Source organism: Orcinus orca, chromosome 4 (genome assembly GCF_937001465.1).
Source record: "Orcinus orca chromosome 4, mOrcOrc1.1, whole genome shotgun sequence".
In the NCBI taxonomy this organism is placed as follows: domain Eukaryota; kingdom Metazoa; phylum Chordata; class Mammalia; order Artiodactyla; family Delphinidae; genus Orcinus; species Orcinus orca.
In genome coordinates this window covers 103808804-103822950 of record NC_064562.1, presented here as the reverse complement: position 1 = coordinate 103822950, position 14147 = coordinate 103808804, and the positions used below count along the sequence as shown (strand labels likewise).

At 45.4% G+C, this 14147-nt stretch overlaps 1 protein-coding gene across 2 annotated transcripts in view; it reads right to left on the bottom strand.

Moving 5' to 3' along the window:
* Positions 1 to 12810, bottom strand: part of PPARGC1A (PPARG coactivator 1 alpha) — a 663089-nt gene extending 650279 nt beyond the window's left edge. For both annotated transcript variants that reach the window (XM_049709463.1, XM_012531745.2), the window contains exon 1: positions 12242 to 12810. The gene's annotated coding sequence lies outside the window, so the exon portion shown is untranslated. The remainder of the gene's footprint in view (positions 1 to 12241) is intronic.
* Positions 12811 to 14147: the final 1337 nt, after the last annotated feature.

Sequence of the window (14147 nt, the reverse complement as noted above, 5' to 3'; positions counted from 1 at the left end):
CATAATTGGTGACAACCTAAACACCCAACATTTAGGAGGATGGTTAAATAAATGGTCCTATAATCATACAATGGAATACTGCAGAGACATTAAAAGGGATATAGAAGCATATGAAATATTACGTGGCAAGTTAGTTATGATTTATTGGGCTAAGATCAGGTTATAAAATTGCTTACACGTGATTCCAATGTAAAAATGAAATACTATGTAGGCCTAAAACAAAGACCCGAAAGATATCCATTAGAGTGGTATCTGTGATTACCTTTAGATGTTTGCATTATGTATGGTTTTGATTTTCCTCTTTTTTCTGAACCTTTCTAAGAAAAGTCTCCAAAATGAAAATGTATCATATCTATAATAAGAAAAATTAATAATATGCTTTTATCAGTTTCCTAGTATATGATATTCCAAAACAGTACCTTAGAAATCAGGCTTAAATATATTTTTTAAATTAAGTAGTGAAGTATAAAAGAAGAAAGTATTCCCTATTCTTAAAAATGCAGAACAAAAGAAGTATTTGTCCTAATTTTGAAGAGAAAACTCCCTTTTTAGCAAAAGTCCTTTTTGGGTTGGTGCTTAAAGGAATGTTCCTACCTCTATGTTCTGATCCTTTTTGAAACAGGGGCTGCTGATACCTGTGTATTCCCAGAAGGAGTCAAACGTTATTTTTCTTTTCAAATGATCAATAAAGATTTTAGCACCTATTTTGTTCCCTGCACTGTATTTAATGTGAGTCATGCAAATGATGTTTAAAAAAAACCTCAAGGCATTTATAAATCAACTAAGAAAAAGCTGTAACTATTTAAATACAACAGATATAAAAGAACTAATAAGAACAACAGCATTCAAGGAGCGCTTCCTATTTATGACGACTTCTTAAATACCATATATACCCAAATATAAGATCAGGCATTTTCCCAAAATTCTCCCAAAAAGAGGGATATTCAAGTATCTTCAAAGGCTCTCATATTACAGGACATTCTCTAATTACTTTATTTAAACAATTAAGTAATGCTTGGGGAAGACTTATTAGCCTAAAATAACCTCAGTCTATGCTTTTTTTTTTTTAATGCTTTTTTGAGATGCTCTCAGAGGTCACTTGACAGAATCAGTTACAGAGGAGGCAGAGATTTAATAAAGATTTCGTCAACCCCACAATGCAAATGTTTAATATCACTGTCACAAGCATTTAAAAAAGAACTACCTAAATGAGTATAATGCATATTTATTTAACATTTACTTTATTTCCGGTGGGTATTCGATGCTACTGTAGTAAAAAAAAAAATGGTTTCAGAAGGCAAGCTCTCCTTCCACCATAATGATAGTGACTAAGAGAGCACTTTATAAACATTCCCCAAAATATCATCATACTCGATTTTACTACTACAGTAAAAGAATGAATATGGCCAAAATTTGGGGGAAATGAACCAGTATTTATTTTAATGCACATAAACAGGAATCAACCTATTGGTTTTTGGAGGGGGTAGGGGTTGCTGTTTGGTTTTGTTTTGTTTTGTTTTAGAAACTTGTTCTTTAAGGCCAGTTTCATTGGGGAAAATAATCCTAAAACTATTTCTAATGCAACTGTTACTAGCAGGGTCACAAAATCAATTAGCAATGGAGTCCTACTTCCTAAAAAACAAGCATTCGACAAACATTGTAAAGATGATTCCATTCCCCTTTACAATTTTTTTTTGGCTCTTTTCCCAACGCTATGTAACCCTTTTAGTCTGACATCACAAAAAGAAAGAAGTAAATAATTTCATTAGCACTGCTGCACAGGCCTCAGAGCGTGTCCCCAACTTCAGAGGCTATGTCACTTTCTAGCTCGGATGACTAATTTTAATCCAGAAAATGTTTAGCAATCCATTAAAGTGCAATAAGATCCAAAATAAAACTTTACGTTTGATTTACTAATTAAACTGTTCTCTTGACATTGTCAACAGAGCAGATTTTAAATGATGCAAAGATCTTAACTCTCAACTAAGTTTGAAAGCAACTCCCCTGTTTAGATTACTAACTCACATGATCCCACCTCTGCTAGCTCTGTCCCTATGCTAAGCAAGAGAGAGGGAGGGGGACTGCCGGTGGGAGGACTGTAAACTCGTCCCTTGGAAGATCCTTTATAAACTTCCAAAGTTGAAACAATGAGTAGGGCAGACCCTGCCCCCTCACCTGTTCTTCTCTCTATATAACATTTTTTATTTTTCTTTCTTGGTACTTCACACAATTTGAACGAGATGATGGATAGATCGATGGATGGATGGATGGCTGGACGGATGGAAGGAAGGAAGGACAGACAAATAGATGATAGATTGACGATATGTATAAACACATGGAGACGGATACAAAAGAATTTATATATAATATATATTATATATATGTCATGTGATCTATGTCTCTCCCACTAAATTAAATCTCCTTGAGGGTGGGGATAAGCACAATAAATTGTAGGTACTCAATAAATTTGGTTGAATGAAAAACAATCGACAAAAAAAAAAAAAGAACAATCTTGGACAACTACTCCTTGACAAATTCCTTCTGCGCTTTCCTTCTGCCTGGAATGCCCCCTCTGCCTCATTCTCATCTACCCGAATTCTCCCCATTTTCCAAAGCCCAAAGCAAATGTCACTGCCTCTTTAAAATCTTCTGTGATTTCCAAAAGGAAACTCCCCATCATCCAAATGACCACTGCACTGTTACCCACTGCTTTCTTAAAGCACTACCCATTTTCTAACCTTCTCTGCATAGAGGTGAGGTTCCACTTGAAACCCACACCCATGTTGAAGGCGGCAGGTTTTATCCATCTTTGATTTCCCTGTCACCCATCGGTTCGTCCACCTGAAGGCAGCCTAGCATGGTGGCTAATATTAAAACACGGGCTCGGAAGCCAGACATGATAGATACAGATCCTGACTGTACCACTTACTGACTGTGTGACCTTGGTTGTCACTTCACCTCTCTGTGCCTCGGCCCATTTGTAAAGGGTAATATGCAACACTGATAACAGTACCTACCTCTAGGGTTATTCTGATGACAAAATGAGTTGTTCTATGTAAAGCACTTTAAAAGGTTTCTGGAATGTTATAGTAAGTGTTCAATGCAAGAACTCTATTATTATCGACTCAGTCTAATGTATTGAGACTACTATGCACCAGGCACACTGCTGGACTGCCACATCAGTAGGTACTCTATAAATATTTGAGGATTGATGGAGAAGACCTAACACTGACTCAGCTCTTCATTAGTCAAGAGCAAAGGTCTTCCCAGGTCCAAGGTCTCACTTGATCTTAACAACCATTCTAGGGGATGGATGTCATCATTCCTACTTTTATGCAGAAGCAAATGGAGTCCCTTCTGCTCTGAACTGCACGAACACATATTTGATGGGTGAAAAGTCTCTATAGTGTTCACCTCACAAGCCCTCCAACTTCTAGAGATTTTTTTCCGTCCCCTCCTGCAGCTCCCTCAACTTCACCAGAAGCATCCTTTTTAGCATCTGTTCAGCCTGACTCCTGTCATTAGATACATTCTTGTGTGTTTATAATGCACCACTGATTTGTTTCAGACTAAATCGTGGGATCTAAAAATAAAGTGATGTTGAACATATTTCTTTGCATATTAACTTTAAAGAAATAGATTAATCTTTTAGAAATAATCAAAAATGAATGATCCACTCAGCATGTAGAAGTTACCAAAAAATAAAAAGTTAAAATTAAAATTACAACCCCTCAGATTCCCACTTTTCCTCCTTTATCCTTTCTGAATTTATTAATTTAAGTATACACTTCATAATTTTTCATTTTAAAAATTAAGAGGTCTAGTGAGCCTACAGTAAACCAATCATCTTCTTCCCTGGGGACACTTAAATGAAAGCAGGATTCATTTACTCTCCAAGTCAAATTCCCATTTTCAAAAATGACACTGTAGAATTGTCCTCATCATCCTAAGAGATGGAACAAATAAGAATAAACGAAGGGACACATATAACGGTATAAAAGTTTTCTGAAATTTCAGACATTTTCCAACACCTCTGTCTGTCTACTACAGGCCAGGCATGATGAGGGATCTTGAACTGAAGAAGGCACTGTTCCTTCCCACAGGGAGCTTCCTAAGTGGTAGGAAGGGGAGGTGAAACTTACACATTAACGATGACAACTCAGGATGGAAAGGATTATGGGAAAGACAGTCATGGGAGTGGGACAGAGAAATGAATTCTTGCTGATGTAAAAATACGACTCATCTATTTGATAAATTATTTAAAATGTTGCCCCCTTCAGAACACACTCACACACACCCATTTTGACAATATACTTCTTTTCTTTCTTTGCAACCTGAAAACACTCTCACTCATGAGCCCTTGGGTGTTTATCTTAAGCCACCAACCAGCCTTGGTGGCATCATTTTTGTCAATTTGATGTCTTCTTATTACTCAGAAAGGTTACATCTGCAAATAAATATACATTCTGGTTGCAACACTGAATAATGAAGCAACCTGCAGTCCATAAGATGCAGTCATTCCACGCCACATTTCATTTTGGAAGAGGGAGGGCTACAGTCGACTGTGAACAATTACCAAATCATCAATGGAATTCAATAAATGTTGTTTAAAAAAACTAATTATTTGTTACAATAACCAGCTACTACTGCCACTTTGTATTTGGAGGTTTGTAAACTACTTCCATTTGAAATGTAATTGATTCCATTTTTATCATTTGTTCAAGTTTATGGGGTTGTTCTCATCCTAAGAGATGATAACATCTATTTTCAGCAAATTATACATTATAATTCCTCATTCAAAAGCTGTAACAGAAAACAAAATGCTAATTTATGCTGTAAACAAAACTACAGAATCATAATCATTCATTGTTAACTTTAGGGACTGAACTGCTACTGGAAATAATAAATTGGAGCAAAATGTGGTAGGGGGTGATGGTTAAAGTCCTTTTTCTTTTTGTTTGTGCTTTTTTGGCTTGTTTGGTTTCGTCGTCACACAATTAACACACTTTCTAACACGCTTTCAGGCAAGAGATTACATGGATTTTTTGTCTTCTCCCAGATATAAGCCAGACGTTCTTTGCCCCATAGCTACGACCTGCAGCTGGATATTTCAAATCTACAGGAAGATGTGCTCACAAAGAAATCAGAAGCGCACCAAATCAGAAGCGCACCCTAAAAAGGGCCAGGGTATTAGAACCGCACGCCTGCATCTACGTATGTCGTTAAGCTTCCACGCCCACACTGCCCTTTACCCCAGCGATAGCCCCCCTTCTCCGTGCCTCTCCCACATAAGCACCCCTCTGCAGCACCTTCTTGTCAAGGTGAGGTTGGCAAGCTTCCCCTCTATGTCAGGGAATACATGGAATAAACAAACAAACAGAAGTCCGGTAACTTTAATAAATCAGGTCGATTCTTATTAACCAAAAAAGAAGGGGAGGGTAGATGTGGTTCCACATCCCAGACACTGCTTTCCTTAAGTAACTATCTTCAGGTGAAAGACAGTAACAGCACCCAACGGTACTTTCTCTTCCCCATTTTTTTAAAAAAATATAATCCAAAAGAAAGAAAGATGTTAATATAATTATGTCAAAAATGTGAATTCTTTGAAGGGACCAAAAAGTCACACTGCCGTCTTGAGTAAATCACTTTTCTGCTGCCCTTTCATTTAATGCCGTCTGCTGTCCACATTTACCTCTCCAGTGGCAAAGTGTGATCATTGATTTCCTATGGTCTCTCTCTCTCTGGAAGGAAGTTCTGCTTCCTTGATGATAACTACAAAGGGTAGGTGACCCCATTCTCATTCCAATGCAAACCCAGCACTTTTACATTTCCACTAGGGCCGCAGGAACGTGCAACTAGACAGACTCTTTGCCCTCTTCGCTGAGACTGTCTTGCTATAACTACTGACATTTAATGTTTTCCCTCCCCTTCCCACAACTGTATTTTAGAAGATCACGATACAAGTGATGAACCACTAAAAGGCATTAGTTCGTGATGGACATAAATGTTAGGTGCGTGATTTGGTACAGAAGACACATGTTATAACGTCGCCATGACGAGAAAGGTAAATCTCAGTCTAAATCGCAAACACAGCTATATACAGAACAAACCCAAAATGATATAAGTTTGCTTATAAAAGGAGAGTGAGTTATGCCTCAAATATATATATATATACATACATACACATACCTATACCTATACAAGCTACGGTCTTGGTGTATCTGAATGATTATTTATAAAAATTATTCTATTCGTGTACCTTAAAATTACATTCCTTCTGTACAGTGTTATCTTCCTGACGCCCACATACATTTGGAACGAGCCCTCCACTAACTCGTAATTATCTGATGTTGGGAGCTGGCAATCTGAAGACCCTCTCTATCTCTCAACCTGGATGAACCATTCAAACCGAAAAGAATGGTAAACTCAAACATTTAGTCCATCACCAAGAAACAAAAAAAAAAGCATCAGGTAGTTAAGGCTGATTTCGCCAAAACAAAAGACTTCAACTCATTCCCAAACAGAATTATACCTGGTTACATAAATAACCAGGGGGGGAAAAAATGAGCAAACTTGGACAAGCAAAGGATTTATTCATTATTTCATGAAGCTGGCAAATGACTGACAGCATAACAAACTTGCTAGAAACGTACCTGTGGCCACACAGCATTTTTCTGTTGTACTGGAGAGCAAGTCTAGTGTGGAGAAAGAGTAAGTGGGACTCTGGGCTCTGAAACCAGACTGCCTGGAGGATGTCCCAGTCTGGCCCCTAATTAGCACTGAGGTGTGAGGCAAGGTACTTACCCCTCTGTGCCTTATCTTCTTCATCTATAAAATGGGAACAATAATAAAGGTATCTAACTCATATGTTGTGGAGAGTAAAGGAGTCACAGACTTTTAATTTGGAACAGCGTTAATCAATCGTAGCTATTGTCACTGTACTTTGGTTCCCAAGTTTTAGGGTGACAACAACTTTATACAGAAAAGAGAACAAGACTTTCAAGCTTGTACCTTAAAGAAGCTGCCCTTGCTGGAAGATGCACGACAAACCCAAGTCTCTTTTACTTTTCTGTCTACCTAGGAGAAACCCAATGTTGGAAAAACTGGGATAAGGTGAGCTGGATTTAGAGGTAGATTTCTAAAATGTATCTGAAGTAAATATATAGAAATGTACCTAAAAACTAGTTTGCAGTTCATACACTCATCTTCAGGGAAATTAAAATGTTTTTAAACAAAGAAGCCCAGTTTATATTTTTCCAGCTTTAAGATACTGGCTTCCTAACAACCTTGTAAACGGAGGATGGTCCCAAGTCTTGGCTCATCTCCATGGATCCAAGCAGTGTTACCACTTTAAGAATTATGAAATACCCAGAAAAGAGGGGGAAAAATATTGAATTCTTTACGGTACTTGGACTGGATGGAAAAGAAGTGCTCCTCAGCAGACTGTTTCTGCTTTGGCTATCTATATTCATGGAAGGAGTGCCAAGCCCTACCCCTCAACCCCCCCCAAAAATAGGCAGTCAGCACAGCGTTCAACAACTTACCCAAATCCATTAATGATTCTGCACTGAAACGTCTAGCCTGCTTGAAAAGATAGAGTGAGTACAAAGAATTATAGGTCTTGGCTAACAAAAGTCCAGGGCTGAATTCAAAACAGTCACTGTCTACTCTGAGAAGAGAGTGTGTGTCCTTATAAGGATGCCATTTTCCATTTCTAGTCTGGCAAATTTGAGGGAGTGGCAGGGGGAGGGGGTTAGGAAAGAAAAACAGTTAAAGGCAGAGTCGAGTCTGCTGGTGATGCCTTTATCACAAACTCAGGTTTAAGCTAGACCCAGTAACCAAAGAACTGGTCAATCAAGTGAATAAAGTCAGATAGCTGGCCTTGTGGACACCCAGGCAGTCAGCTAATTGGCTTCATTTTTCACTTTCAGTTGATTACTTCAATATCATACAGACCTGGCCTGCTTCAATTTGGGCTTACAGAGGGACAGCTAAGAAGGTGACCCAGGTCCCAGCTGCAAGCAGTAATGACCAGTACGCAGTTTCCTGATGGAGACGGAAAGCTTCAACAACTATAGGAGAGACGCGCAGGTTGAAAAAGCACAACATAAAAAGATAGAGTTGGGTTCTGGAAGCTTGCACTACTGCCATCCCTAGGCGTGAAACTGTAAATTAAAGAATGGTCTGTTGTCTGCTGCGCTGAGCCAAATCAGAGACATTTCGTATACGCACTTTAATTGGGGTCTTCATTCTAATTGAAGAAATAAATTCCACCTAAGCAGATGCTCCCCGCCCCACTCTCACTATGGTATGTTTTGCACATTGGCAAGTGGGTGCAAAATTTCTGCAACATGGTCCCTTCAGATATAAGATGGAATTTCCCAGTTTTTAAATGGTAACATATTCGGCTCTAATACACACTGGGTTCTCTCCCAAAAAATCACCCCAATCCACCCTCCCCCTGCTTTAATAATAAAATGTCACAGAATAACTAAAAACCTTCCAGTCAGCCATGATTCGTGTTTGGGTTTTGGGGGTCTGTTTTTGTGTTTAGTAAGGAATAAAGGCACCAGTCGTTTCCAAATTTCCAGGTCTCTGTATAAAGAACCCCCACTTCCATTAGTTTTTTCACTTGCTTATCACCAGAGGTGTCATAATCATGTTTCTTGTGAAAATGAAAGTAATCAAACTGCCTTGTGATTCCAGGAAAAGAGCTTCTTAGGGAGACATGCCTGCGTTCTATTGATGTCGTAAAAAGGCTTCTTTTACATGGTATTAGATGTTGAGAGCATATCATATTGATCTAGAAATAAAAAGGTTGGTTGTTTTTTTTGTACAGGGAACCCTTACCTTCATAAGCACTTTCTAACACTAGGAATAGGATTTTATTTTTAATTGAGGTGGAGTAAACAAATTGTATTTGAAGAGCATTGCTATTTTTAGGGAATGGAAGATTTGTAAGCTTTTGGGCAGCGATTCAGGTAAAAATCATGAATAAGTTTCACTCTTTCAAATTTGGCCCAGGCCTCCCCCTAGCAGCCCTGCCCAGAGTCCAAGATGAGAGTTGGGGTTGTCTTTGTTTAATTAATGCTTTTTCTCCTAAGGAACAGTTAGGAGCAGGTTTCTTAGTCATTTAACCACGCTCCAATGCTGAAATGCAAACTGGCGATCAATAAGAACCTAGGTCCTTATACCTATATATTCTTCATCCCTGAAAATGGTGATAGGGCCGCGATGGAAGCCGCAAGTCCTGGTAAGACTCACTGCCACTGCCTGGCTGCATCTACCACCAGAGATCAAAGCCTCGGTAGCACTTTGAGGGCACCTTTCTCTAATGATGTACATCTCTCATTTGTTTCTGTACTTTATGTTAAAGTTCATACCGCACCAGTGGAAGAAGAAATCAATATTTCAAATAATCTCCCTTTCCCCACCATACAATGTCACTGCACTAAGAGTAGCACGCCACCCGGTACCGGCCTGTGAGCTAATCATCCTCCACAGAGCAGCGCCAGCTGCTTTGTCAGAAATTCTTTCCGATTTTCTTAGCAACATGAGTCTCCCTTTCTAGAAGAAAGATCTTGCCTTTTGGGAAAACGCTTTTCCAAATCAAGTTAAACTAACTTTACCCGAAGAGACCGATAGTTTTCCTCTTTTTAAAACGCCACCCCCGCCCCTTCTCTGGTTCTCTCCTTCCTTTACTCCAATCCTGCCCGCACCCCTCCCTCTCGCCCACCTCCTTTGGTTTCCAAGGAGTTTGCACGTGATTGCCAGTCTTGCAAAATCGGGCCGTAGCCCTTCGCTTTTAAAGGCTCTCAAACGACTTGCTTCCTATCTCGTTAAAAGATGTTGCCAAACCTCCCATCGCTGTAAAGCTGTATCTCTGTGAGCTTCCTTACACCCAAATCTCCTTTCTCTCTCCCTTGGGAGGTAAACAAAGTGCGGGAGTTTCGCGGCCCAGAGGTGCAGGTCGGAGGTACGCGCCTAGAAACTTATCCTAACGCAGCTGACTCCCGGACTCGAGGGCGCGGCGCTGCCAAGGAATCCCTAATCCCGCCCCGGCTTGTGCGGGGTGAGTGGCTCAAGCCTTTCCTACACCTCTCGGTCCTCAAAGACCAGCTGGGGTTGGTTTCTGACTCATCGACAATCTCACACACACACGCGCGCGCGCACACACACACACACACACACACACACACACACAGACACGCAGGCGCGCGGACGCCCGCTCCTGGAGAGCTGGAGTTTGCCGAGCCAGAGGGATTGTTGGCTCTCGGCAATCCGGAGCCGGCGCCGGGAGGCACGGAGAGCACCCGAGGCAGGGTGGTCTGGAGAAAGCCCCCAGCGCCTGCCTCGTTCAGCCGAAGTACCCCTCCAGTTCCCCAATCCCAGCGCCCGCCCGACCCCCTAGTCAGTTCCTGCAAGTTTCTACTCCCAGCGGGGCCTCCCGTTTCTCGGCTGCCTTGCCTGAACCCCCAGTTCAAGCCGCCACCCCGCCCCCCCCCGTCGTCCCCCCTCCCCCACACCGCGGCCCCCGCCTTCCAGAGCTCCGCACCCGGCGAGCTGCCGGCACGCTTCCGGGGAGCGGCCCAGACGCCCCCACCCGCGGCGGCAGCCGGCCGGTCTGGCCGGAGCTCGCCGCCGTCTCCCGCTGATGCTGTCTCGGCGGCAGGAGCCTCTCCCAGGCTCCCGGGCCGCCCTGCTGTATTATTCACTCGGATGGCCACGGCGCTTTCTGGAGAGCCCACGCCGGAGACGCGAGGTCTTCGCCCGGCGATTACTAGTTCGGCAGTCTCAGTTTCTTGGAAACTGGGGGTGTTGCGGGGGCGGCGGAGCGCATTTTTCTGTTGTTTCGCTTTGGGGTATTGGCTCTTTTGCCGGGAGCTCGCAGGAGCGCGCTGCGCCCCGGGCCCAGGAAGGAGCGCGCCAAAGCCGGCGAGTGCGGCGGGCAGCCCGGATAACGGCCGAGGCGGGCGGGCTAGCTGAGGAGGAGAGACGCCGCGGCGGCTGGGCAAGCCGGGCAGAACAGAGCTCTTTTCCTCGACGCCCCCCAAGCCCCGCCGGCCTGCTCCCCCCGCGGCGCTGGCTCCGCTGGGCCCGGGAATCCCCCGCGCCCCGGACCGCCCACCGAGTTGCTGCTGCCTTTCAGCATTGCTCCTTCGCCTCGCCTCCCGCCCCAACTTTCCCCAGCCTGGACTCGCGCGCGTACACACACACACACACACACACACACACACACTCACACTCCTCTCCCTCGACTCCAGCTCCACTTCCCCGTGTAGTTTGGAGATGACAGATGCCTGTAGACTTTCACCAAACAAGCGGTGGGGGCAGCAGACTACAACAGTTATTTAATTAAAAGGCATTTTTCCTCTCTTTCTCGCTCTGGCTCCCGGAATAGCTTCTGAACGCCTAGACCCTGAGCACATGCCTGTCTCTCCAGGTTACCAGTGGCCCACTAACACCCATATCCTTCCACGCCCCCCCCTTCCGGCGTCTACCCCCAGCTCCTCCGCGCCCCCCGAGCCACACCGACAAGCACACCTCGAGGCCGGCGGCGGGGAGCGTCGAGGGCACGATGCAGCCGGACTGCATTGCACTGTCATCAAAGTTAAGTGTGTTTGTGGGGTGCTTGTGCGCGCCGGGGGAGGCTCGGGGTCACGGGCACCGGAGCATCCACTCTGCCCCCCTCCTCCTCGGGGTCAGGGGACGCCTCCACTTGAGACTGCAGCCATTTTAGGGAAAGAGGTAGCTTGGAGCCCGGGGGGTAGTGGAGGGGGAACAGCACGTCGCGGGGGACTCAGAGCTCCGCAGCCCCTCGGCGCAACTGGAGGGCGGGCAGGCGCCGGGCGCACAGGGGCGCGGCGCCCGCGGCGACTTGGGGAAGGTTGCGCTCGAGTTCCCTGGTTTTGCCTGGAGTTGTTCGGGGTAACGTGCCAGCTCCTACCTCTCTCTCCCGGGTTCCCGCTGGGCTGGAAGGTTGGGGCGGGGGGTGGGGAGAGGTCTGGATGGTAGATTGCACAAGGGAGGGACGCAACAGACCCTGGAAACTGGAAAGCTAGTGCTGGGGGAAGGCGGACACCTCCTCTCGCCGGTTGGCACAGACCCAGACGGTGCGACCCACTTGGCCCCCCCAGCCTCCCCACCCCCTCCCGAGCCTCTGCTTCCCCGCCGAGTGCCAAGTGAGCGCACGGCTGGGGGCACGGGGCGCGACGCCGACCGGCACCGAGCCACCCCTTACCTGGTTGGAAGGGGTTTCCCAGGAGGAGCCGTAGTTGTAAAAGAAGGAAGAGAAGAAGGTGTCTTCCGACAGCCCGCAGCCCGCCATGCTCTGGATGCAAATAAAATGAGGAAAGAAAAAAAAAAAAAGCACACACACAAAAGCAACCAAAAATTTTCAAAATCAAATTAAACCAATAAGCGAAGAAGAAATTCTCTCGAAAAATAAAGAAAAGGAGGGGGAAGGGAACGGCAAAGGGAACGGAAACTCTCGGCGGTGCTCCCTCTCCGGCTGAGGAGGGATGCTCGGGCTGCCGCTGCCGCTGCCGCTGCTGCCGCTGCCGCCGCCGCCGCCGCCGCCGCCTTCTCAAGACGGTACCTAGAGAGGTTCGTCCTGACTTGAGCAGCCGCCGCCGCCGCCTGTGCCGGCTGCGTGTGTGCGCGCGTGTGTGTGCGTGTGCGTGTGTGTGGTGTGTGCGCGCAGAGCGAGAGACCGCAGGGGAAGCGAGAGGGCGAGAGAATGAGCGAGCCGGGATGGAGGGCGCGGAGGCAGAGCGGGCGGGCGTGTGCGCGCGGGGGTGCGTGCGTGTGTGTGTGCGCGCCTGTGGCTGGGTGTGCGTCTGTTTGGGGAGCTCACTGGAGAGCCGGGGCCGTCACGTGGGTGCGCTGACTCCGCCGGCTGCCGGGGACAGCCTGTACTACAGCCACGGCCACTAAATAAGCCCTCGCCGCCAGACCTTTGCAGTCCCCCCCAGGCCGGCGGCCAACCCTCCCCGCGGGTCTGTGCGGGCCCCGGGACTGCAGGGGCCGCGGGTGCGGCGGCGGGCAGGTGGGTGGGTGGGGAGGGGGTCGCTCCAAGCCTGGACTGGGAAAGAAAGATACCGGCGGGGAGGCACTTGTCCCCCGCTACGCCCCGCACCCTCCTGGCCAGCCTTCCTCACACCCTCTTTGAAGATTTTTTTTTTTTTTAATTCCTAAAATTGCTTTCCCGTGCAGGGACCCCTCTTACAGCCACGGGGAAATTATTTTCACACAGTTGCTACGTCTCAATGGGTTTTTTTTCCTTTCCCGGTGCTCCACGTCTCCCGCGCGCGCGCGCGCACACGCCGACACACACACACACCCGTGGCCGCCTCCTCCCATCCCAAATGCAAACCCACTTCCTTTTGCTGTAGTTAAGCTAAGTCAATGCTACATCAAACTAGGCTAGGCTGAGAGAACTGGAAAGTGGATTTAGGGGACAATACTGCCCCAGCAGGAAGAAAGGCTCTAGTTTGGCATTCTGTTGATTTAACAGTTTAAAACGTAGAAGGATTTTGTAGCTTCTGCACTGAAATTCAGGCCCCTTGAGTCACAATTCTTTAAATGGAGCTATTTCCTTAAGTCTATTACATGCTATAAAACTGTAAACTGATAACCCCCGCCCCCAAATGGTATTTTAGGACCAAAGCTTTCTCTCAATTTTAGTAATTGAATATCCAAGAGGATTTTTTCTGCAAAAAGCCATTCCTTACCTGCTCCCCCCAACTTTTTATAGATATTCATAGTAGGTAAAATTCAGATAAAAGTCCGCGTATCGGTGTAGGGTGCTCCTACAAGTATTTGAATCCTTCCAGGACAACTTGAAACAACCTGTTATAGACAATTTATACTGTTTTCTTTCTGAATCCTTTTTCCAAATGCTGCCCATTTTTATTCAAACCAATCGTGCTTTTCCAAGACTCCACACTTCCTCTTTTAAATTCCCCACTTGAGGTCGAAATCCTCTGTGAAATCAACATTTCCACAGCAACCCAGTGATGTCACAAACATCGGCTCATGATTTCAGAGGGAAAATAAAGCAATAGAAAAGGATCTCTCTAGAAAGACAGCTTCTGTTTTCCTGCAAATGGCATTGCTCCTGGTAGCGATTCAGAAAACATATTAGA